Consider the following 8,996-nt stretch of genomic DNA (forward strand, 5'->3'; position numbering starts at 1 on the left):
GCTTTGATTTCATTAGCTAAATTAGATGCTTGTAGCTATATTTACGTTATGTAATTGATTTGATTAGATTTGGGAAACTCGGAGTAAGATACTCGTGGCAAGAGCGTGATTTCTGATTAATTTAAGCTTGGTTCGAGGTAAGTGGCTTGCCTAACCATGTGTGGAGGAACTCCCCTTATGATTTTGTACTGTTTGATATAGGAGCACTGTGTGCGTGAGGTGACTAGTACATGGCCTATTTGTTGGAAAACCCCGTTTTCATTAAGAACATATCTATTTTCCTTTACTTGAGCAACACTAGTATATGTATCTATCCTTTTTTAGCTTAGGAAAGCATGCCTCCGTGCCTTAACTGTCTTAACTGCCTATCTGAACTCTATGCAACATGCTTAGTGGAAATTACCTATCTTCTTTGATATGAACTTAATCCAAATTGTAGAATTCCTTGCTGAAACTATTTTTTTGTGTTGAAACTGTTTTTTTTTTACTTTGGGACAACATAACGGTATTCCAAGAGATCCACCTGCACGTTTACATTTGGGACTACGGGACGATATCCTGGGAGATACCCTTGTACTATATATTTACTTGAGACTGAGGAACGGTATTTCGGGAGATCCTCCCTGCACATTTACATTTGGTACTACGGGACGGTATCCCGGGAGATCCCCCTTCATATTTACGTTTAGGACTATGGGACGGTATCCCGGGAGATCCCTTGTTGTTATATCTATGTATGGAGCTGTTGTTTTTCTGTGATTTCATTCTCGTTAAGTTTTAGTATTTATCTTTGCTATGATATTTCATTATGTATTACTTTGTTATATATATACCAGTAGGGCCCTGACCTGATCTCGTCACTTCTCGACCGAGATTAGGCTTGGGACTCACTAGGTACCACTGTGGTGTACTCATGCACTTTCCTGCACATGTTTTACATGTGCAGATTCAGGTACCTCACATCAGTTGCATTACCAGTAAGGCGAGACCACTGTAGAGACTTCGAGGTATATTTGCCGTGTCCGCAGACATAGGAGTCCCTATCTACTCTTCCTCAAGTTACATACTTCTTATACTTTCTTCTTATATAAGACTCTAAAGTATGAGAATACTCTATCTTTCTTTAACTTGTGACTTATGACATTCCGGGTTTTGGCAGAGTTATATACTATTTGGAATGATTATTGTATATGCCGAGCGGCATCACATTTCCTTGTTTAAAAAATTTGCTTTTTAGTTGATAACTTTCATGTTTTGTTCCTTTATCCGCAAATGTTAGGCTTACCTAGTGATACTGACTAGATGCCGTCACGACGGTTCACGGAGGGATAACTAGGGTCGTGACAAGTTGGTATAAGAGCTCTAGGTTTATAGGAGTTGTGAGTCACAAGCCAGTTTATTTGAGTCTCGTGGATCAGTAAAGAGACGTCTGTACTTGTCTTGGGGAGGCTATGGAACTTTTAGGAAAATTCCACTTCATTTGATTCTTTATTGTGCAAGATAATTGACCTTGAAATTCTAAACTTTTGTCTTCTATTCTCCTACAGATGGTGAGGACACGTGCTACCGGAGATGACCAGGCACCCACGCCCCCTACTAGAGCCGCCAGAGGTCGGGGCCGGGGTAGAGGCTAAGGATGTGCACGTGGTGCAGCCAGAGCACCATGGCAAGCTGCTACAGAGGAGCCACCAGTAGCTCCAACCAGAGCACAGGCACTTGATACGCCTACTACTACTACTACTACTACTCCAGCTCTAGAGGAGACCCTTGCACAGTTCATGAACATGTACATCAGTCTAGCTCAGGCAAGGATGATACCCCTTGCGACAGCCATATCTCAGGCCGGGGGAGGATTACAGACTCCCCCCGCCCGCACCTTAGAGTAGCGGGTTCAGGTTGATCAGATCCTAGAGGTTATACCGGTACTGCCTGTAGCCCCAGCTTAGCCCAATGGTAGGGCAGCAGTATTAGAGGAGGAGCAACGGAGGCTTGAGAGGTATAAGAAGTATGACCCTCCTACATTTAGTGATCTAGCATTAGAGGATGCTCAGGTATTTCTGGACGAGTGCCATCGTATCCTCCGCACTATGGGCATAGCAGAGTCGAGTGGGGTTTTTTTCAATGCCTTCTAGCTTCGAGGGGCAACCTACCGGTGGGGGCATACTTTTGAGTTGGACAGTCCGGTTGAGGCAGCTTCTCTTACATGGACTCAGTTGTCGGACATGTTTTTGAGAGAGTATGTCCCTCAGAGCCTCAGAGACGCATGGCACGTGGAGTTTGAGTAGTTGCACCAGGGTACTATGACTGTTTCAGAGTATGCCATCCGTTTTAATGACTTGGCTAGGCATGCACCAGCCCTGGTTTCTACAATTCAAGAGAGGGTTCGCCGGTTTATTGAGAGGCTCATTCCTAGCATCAGATCTAACATTGACCGGGAGTTAGAGATGTATATTGTTTATTAGCAGGTAGTGAGTATTGCTAGGAGAGTAGAGGGCATGCTTGCTCATAGTGAAGAGAGAGAGGCCAAGAGGTCTCGAGAGTCAGGCCATTATTCTAGTGCTCGTACCCCAGCTGCAGTTCATCATGGTAGGGGCTATGTGAGTCGCCCCGTTCATTCAGCTCTTCCAGCTGCCAGTGGTATTCCAGCTCCTCCTAGACCTCAGAAGCCTTATTATGCACCTCCAGTATCTAGTGCGCCTCCTACACGGGGTGCTTCTAGTGGTCATTCCAGTAGACCCGGCCCGAGCTAGTAACGGCCACCACGCCCTCCCAGAGCTTGTTTTGAGTGTGGTGACACTCGCCATATGGTGAGGGATTGTCCCAGGATTAGGAGGGGTGCACCTCCACAGACTTCTCAGCCACTACGTGCTCCACCAAGTCCTTAGGCTATGATTACAGCACCAGCTGCCACTCTACCTATTAATCCAGCTAGAGGTAGAGGTCGGGGAGGTAGAAGTCGCCCTAAAGGGGGAGTCCAGGCCAGATACTATGCCCTTCCTGCTCGTATAGAGGCTGTTGCTTCCGATTCTTTCATTAAAGGTATTGTTCTGGTCTGCCATAGAGATGTATCGGTTCTATCCGATCCAAGCTGTACTTATTCCTACGTGTCCTCTTATTTTTCCCCGTATTTGGGCATATCTCGGGATTCTTTGAGTTCCCCTATTTATGTGTCTACTCCTGTAGGAGATTCTCTTGTTCTGGACTGCGTTTATCAGCCGTGTTTGATTTCTCTTAGTGATTTTGATACCAGAGCCGATTTATTATTGCTCACCATCGTAGATTTTGATGTTATTTTGGGCATGGACTGGTTGTCGCCCCATTATGTTATTCTTGATTGTCACGCCAAGACCGTGACGCTGGCTATGCCAGGTTTACTGCGATTAGAGTGGAGGGGTACTTTAGATTACACACCCAGTAGAGTTATTTCATTTATTAAAGCTCAACGAATGGTTTAAAAGGGGTGTGACGCGTATCTAACTTATGTGAAAGATGTAGTATTGATACCCCTACAGTTGATTCAGTCCCAGTAGTGAGGGATTTTCCTGATGTGTTTCCAGCTGATCTTCCGAGCATGCCCGACAGAGATATTAACTTTGGCATTGATTTGTTACCGGGCTCGTAGCCCATCTCTATTCCTCCTTATCGTATGGCCCCTCCTGAGTTGAAGTAGTTGAAGGAATATTTACAGGAATTGCTTAATAAGGGCTTTATTCGGCCCAGTGTGTCACCTTGGGGTGCTCCAGTCTTGTTTGTGAAGAAAAAGGATGGTTCTATGCGTATTTGCATTGATTATCGCCAAATGAATAAAGTTATAGTGAAGAACCGGTATCCTTTTGATCAGTTACAGGATGCCTTGAGTGCTTTCCAAGATTGATTTGCATTTAGGTTATCATCAGTTGATTATTTGGGAGCTAAATATCCCGAATACTGCTTTCAGGACTCGGTATGATCATTATGAGTTCCTTGTTATGTCATTTGGACTGACTGATGCCCAACAACATTTATGCATTTAATGCATAGTGTATTCCGGCCATATCTTGACTCGGTCATCATTATCTTTATTGATGACATTCTAGTGTACTCCCAGAGTCAGGAATATCATGCGCAGCACCTGAGGACAGTGCTTCAGACCTTGAGAGAAAAGACATTATATGCAAAGTTCTTAAAATGTGAGTTCTGGTTGGATTCCGTGGCATTTTTGGGTCACGTAGTGTCGAGTGAAGGGATCAAGGTGGATCCGAAGAAGGTGGAGGCAGTGCAGAGTTGGCCCAGGCCGTCCTCAGCTACCGATATTTGGAGTTTTCTTGGTTTGGTGAGTTATTACCATCGATTTGTTAAGGGATTCTCATCTATTGCAGCACCTATGACCAGTCTGACCTAGAAGGGTGCTCCGTTCAGGTGGACGAGGGAGTGTGAGGAGAGCTTTCAAAAGTTCAAGACAACTTTGACTACAACCCTAATGCTGATATTGCCTACAGGTTTGGGGTCTTATACAGTTTATTGTGATGCGTCGCGAGTTGGCCTCAGCACGGTGTTGATGCAGGACCGTAGGGTGATTGCCTACACATCCAGACAGCTGAAGGTGCATGAAAAGAACTATCCTATCCACGGCCTTGAGCTAGCAGCTATCGTTCATGCCCTGAAGTTTTGGATGCAATGCTTGTACGGTGTCCCTTGTGAGATCTACACTGATCACCGGAGTTTGCAACATCTATTCAAGAAAAAGGATCTTAATTTACGTCAGGGGAGGTGGTTAGAGATGCTTAAGGACTATGATATCACTATTTTGTACCACCTAGGGAAGGCCAATATGGTGGCCGATGCCTTGAGTCCCGGAGCAGAGAGTTTGGGGAGTTTGGCTTATCTACCAGCAACAGAGAGGCCCATGGCATTAGATGTTCAGGCCTTAGTCAGCCAGTTTGTGAGATTGGATATTTCGGAGCCTAGCAAAGTATTGACTTGTGTGGTCTCCCGGTCCTCTCTTTATGATCGTATCAGGGAGCGTCAGTACGATGACCCCCATGTGCTTCTCCTTAAGGACACGATTCAGCATGGTGATGCTAAGGAGGTTACTATTGGGGACGATGGTGCATTAAGGATGCAGGGTAGGCTATGTGTGACTAATGTTGATGGTTTGCGTGAGTTGATTCTTCAGGATGTTCACAGCTCACGGTACTCTATTCATCTGGGTGCCACAAAGATGTATCAGGACTTGAGACAACATTATTGGTGGCGTAGGATGATGAATGACATAGTGGAATATGTTGCTCGGTGTATAAATTGCTAGCAGGCGAAGTATGAGCATCAAAGACTTGGTGGATTGCTTCAGAAGTTAGAGATTCAGGAGTGGAAGTTGGAGCAGATCACTTTGGATTTCGTTGTTGGACTCCCACGGAATCAGCGGAAGTTTGATGTAGTTTGGGTGATTGTAGATAGGCTGACCAAGTCAGCTCATTTCCTTCTTGTGATGACTACCTATTCTTCTGAGCAGTTGGCTCGAGTTTATATTTGTGAGATTTTCATACTTCACGGCGTGCCAGTATCTATCTTCTTTGACCAGGGTATGCAGTTTATATCACGGTTCTAGAGAGTCGTACAACAGGAGTTGGGTACTCGAGTAGAGTTGAGCATATCTTTTCACACTCAGACAAACGGACAGTCTGAGCGCACTATTCAAATTCATGAGGATATGCTCCATGCGTGTGTGATGAAGTTCGGCGGTCCTTGGGATTAGTTCTTGCCACTTGCAGAGTCTACCTACAACAGTTATCAGTCTAGCATTCAGATGGCACCTTTTGAGGCTCTATATGGTAGGCGGTGTCGGTTCCAAATGGGTTGGTTCGAGCCAGGCGAAGCAAGATTATTAGGCACATACCTGGTTCCGGACGCTTTGGAGAAGGTTAAGGTAATTCAGGATAGGCTTCGCACAACCCAGGCCAGACAGAAGAGTTATGCGGACCGGAAGGTTCGCAATGTTTCATTTATAGTTGGAGAGCGGGTCTTGCTTCGGGTTTCGCCTATGAAGGGCATTATGAGATTCGTAAAGAGGGGCAAGTTGAGCCCAAGGTTTATTGGTCCCTCAGGTGTTGTGGCATGTTGGGGAGGTTTCTTATGAGCTTGCCTTACCTCCCAGCCTAGCAAGTGTTCATCCTGTATTTCATGTTTCGATGCTCTGGAGGTATCGCGGTGATCCGTCTCATGTGTTGGATTTCAGCTTAGTCCAGTTGGACAAGGAACTATCTTATATTGAGGAGCCAGTGGCTATATTAGACAGGCAGGTTCGAAAGCTGAGGTCAAAGAACATTGCATTAGTAAAGGTTCAATGGCGGGGTCAGCCGGCCGAACGAATGTTTTAAGAGGGGGAGGATGTAATGACTCGGACGGTCATTTTAAGAATAAATGCCCCGATCCTCTATTAACTACTTCCCCCATATCTATTTCTGCTATTGTGACTTGCCAGGATGATTCGTTCTGAGTTTCGAAGTATTTTGGGACACTTAATCCCTAAATGAGAGCTTAGGTCTTAAAATTTGATCAGTAGTTGGATAAGTGTCAAGACGGCTCCTGAATGGAGTTCCGTCGATTCCGTTAGCTCTGTTGGGTGATTTTGGTCTTAGGGGCGTGTTCGGATTGTGTTTTGGATGTCCGTAGCATATTTAGGTTTGAAATGGCGAAAGCCTAATTTTTGGAGTTTAGGGCCGGTGATGGAATTTTTGAAATTGGGGTCGAAATCTGATTTCGGAAGTTGGAACAGGTTCGTAGTGTTGAATATTACTTGTGTGCAAAATTTTGGGTCAAACGAACGTGGTTTGGTTGGTTTCGGCATAGGGTTGTCGAATTTGGAGTTTCAAGTTCATTAAGTTTGGATTGGAAGGTGATTTGCGTTTTAAATATTGTTGATGTGATTTGAGGGCTCGACTAAGTTCGTATGGTGTTTTAGGATTGGTTGGTATGTTCCGTTGAGGTCCTGGGGGCCTCGGGTGAGTTTCGGGTGCTTAACAAATTGGTAGAGACTTATGCAAATGATTGAAGTTGCTGCACCTGGTGTAATCACACCTACGCACTTTGGGCCGCAGGTGCGACGCCGCAAAAGCAACCATCGAGCCACAAACGCGATTTTGGGCCTACCTAGTTGGGACCGTTGGAGCGGTCAAAGTCTTGCAGAAGCAGACTCGCAGGAGTGGAGAAAGGACGCAGAAGCGGGCACGCAGAAGCGGCCCTTGACCACAGAAGCGATTCTTGAGGACTTAAGTTAAGGCCGCACCTGCGTTGGTTTTTTCACGGGTGCGGGACGGCAGATGCGGTGGACCCCCTTGCAGATGTAAAAATCGCAGGGCAGAAAAAGGGATTTTCGAGGGTGTGAAATTCATATCACAAAATTTGATTTTGAGCTCAGAGGAAAGCGGTTCTTCGAGAGTTTTTTTAGAGGAAATCATTGGGTAACGATTCCTAATCCTTTAATCATATTTCATTAATCCATAGTTTTTTTCTTCATTAAATTAAGGAATTGGAGTGAGGAAGTTGGAAAATTGGGGGAAAAGATCCCCAACCAAAAATTTGAGATTAAAGTGGGATTTAGGCATCGGATTTGGATGACTTTTGCACGAGTGATCTCGTGAGTGAATGGCTGTTCATAATTTGTGAATTTTACCTGATTCCGAGGAGGATTTTTGGGCGTTGTTCTATTTTCTTGCCTTAGCTTTGATTTCAATAGCTAAATTAGTTGCTTGTAGCTATATTTATATTATGTAATATATTTGATTAGATCCGGGCCACTCGGAGTAAGACACTCGTGGCAAGGGCATGATTTCAGATTGATTTGAACCGTGTTCGAGGTAAACGGCTTGCCTAACCTTATGTGGGGGAACTCCTCTTAGGATTTGGTACTGTTTGATATATGAGCGTCGTGTACGTGAGGTGACGAGTGCGTACACGGGCTATTTGTTGGAAAACCCCATTTTCAATATCTATTTTCCTTTAATTGGGCAACACTAGTATATGCCTCCGTGCTTTAATTGTCTTAACTGCCTATCTGTACTCTGTGCAGCATGCTTAGTGGAAATTACCTATCTTCTTTGATATGAGCTTAGTCCAAACTATAGAATTCCTTGTTGAAACGGTTGTTTATGTTGATTAAGTTGCATATTTACTTTGGGAGTACGGAACGGTATTCCGGGAGATCCCCCTACACGTTTACATTTGGGACTACGGGACGATATCCCAGGATATCCCACCTGTACATTTACGTTTGGGACCACAGTACGGTATCCCGAGGGATCCCATGTTGTTATCTCTCTGTTCTGAGCTGTTATTTTTCTATGATTTCATTCTCGGTAAGTTTTAGTATTTATCTTTATTGCGATATTTCATTCTGTATTATTTTATTATATATATATACCAGTAGGGCCCTTACCTGATCTCGTCACTACTCGACCGAGGTTAGGCTTAACATTCACTGGGTACCGGTGTGGTTTACTCATGCCCTTTCATGGATATGTTTTTCGTGTGCAGATCCAGGTACCTCACATCAGTTGCATTATCAGTGATGTGAGACGACTGTAGAGACTTCGAGGTATTTCTGCCGCATCCGCAGACCTAATAGTCCCTATCTACTCTTCCTTAAGTTAATGACTTCTTGTATTTTCTTCTTGTATTAGACTCTAGAGTACGGGAGTACTCTATCTTTCTTTAGCTTGTGACTTATGACATTCCAGGTTTTGGGAGAGTTATATACTGTTCGGAAGTGATTATTGTATATGCCAAGCGGCATCACATTTCCTTGTTTAAAAATTTACTTTTTAGTTGATAGCTTTCATGTTTTTTCTTTTATCCGCAAATGTTAGGCTTACCTAATGGTAGAGGTTAGGTGTCGTCACGACGGTTCACAGAGGGGGAACTAGGGCCGTGACAACAACATTATTTGGTCAAATTCCACATGCCATTATTTTGGTCCTTGTTTTAGTCCATAAAGTGACTTAACAAGTCGACACACCTTC

Source organism: Nicotiana attenuata, chromosome 2 (genome assembly GCF_001879085.1).
Source record: "Nicotiana attenuata strain UT chromosome 2, NIATTr2, whole genome shotgun sequence".
Lineage (NCBI taxonomy): Eukaryota > Viridiplantae > Streptophyta > Magnoliopsida > Solanales > Solanaceae > Nicotiana > Nicotiana attenuata.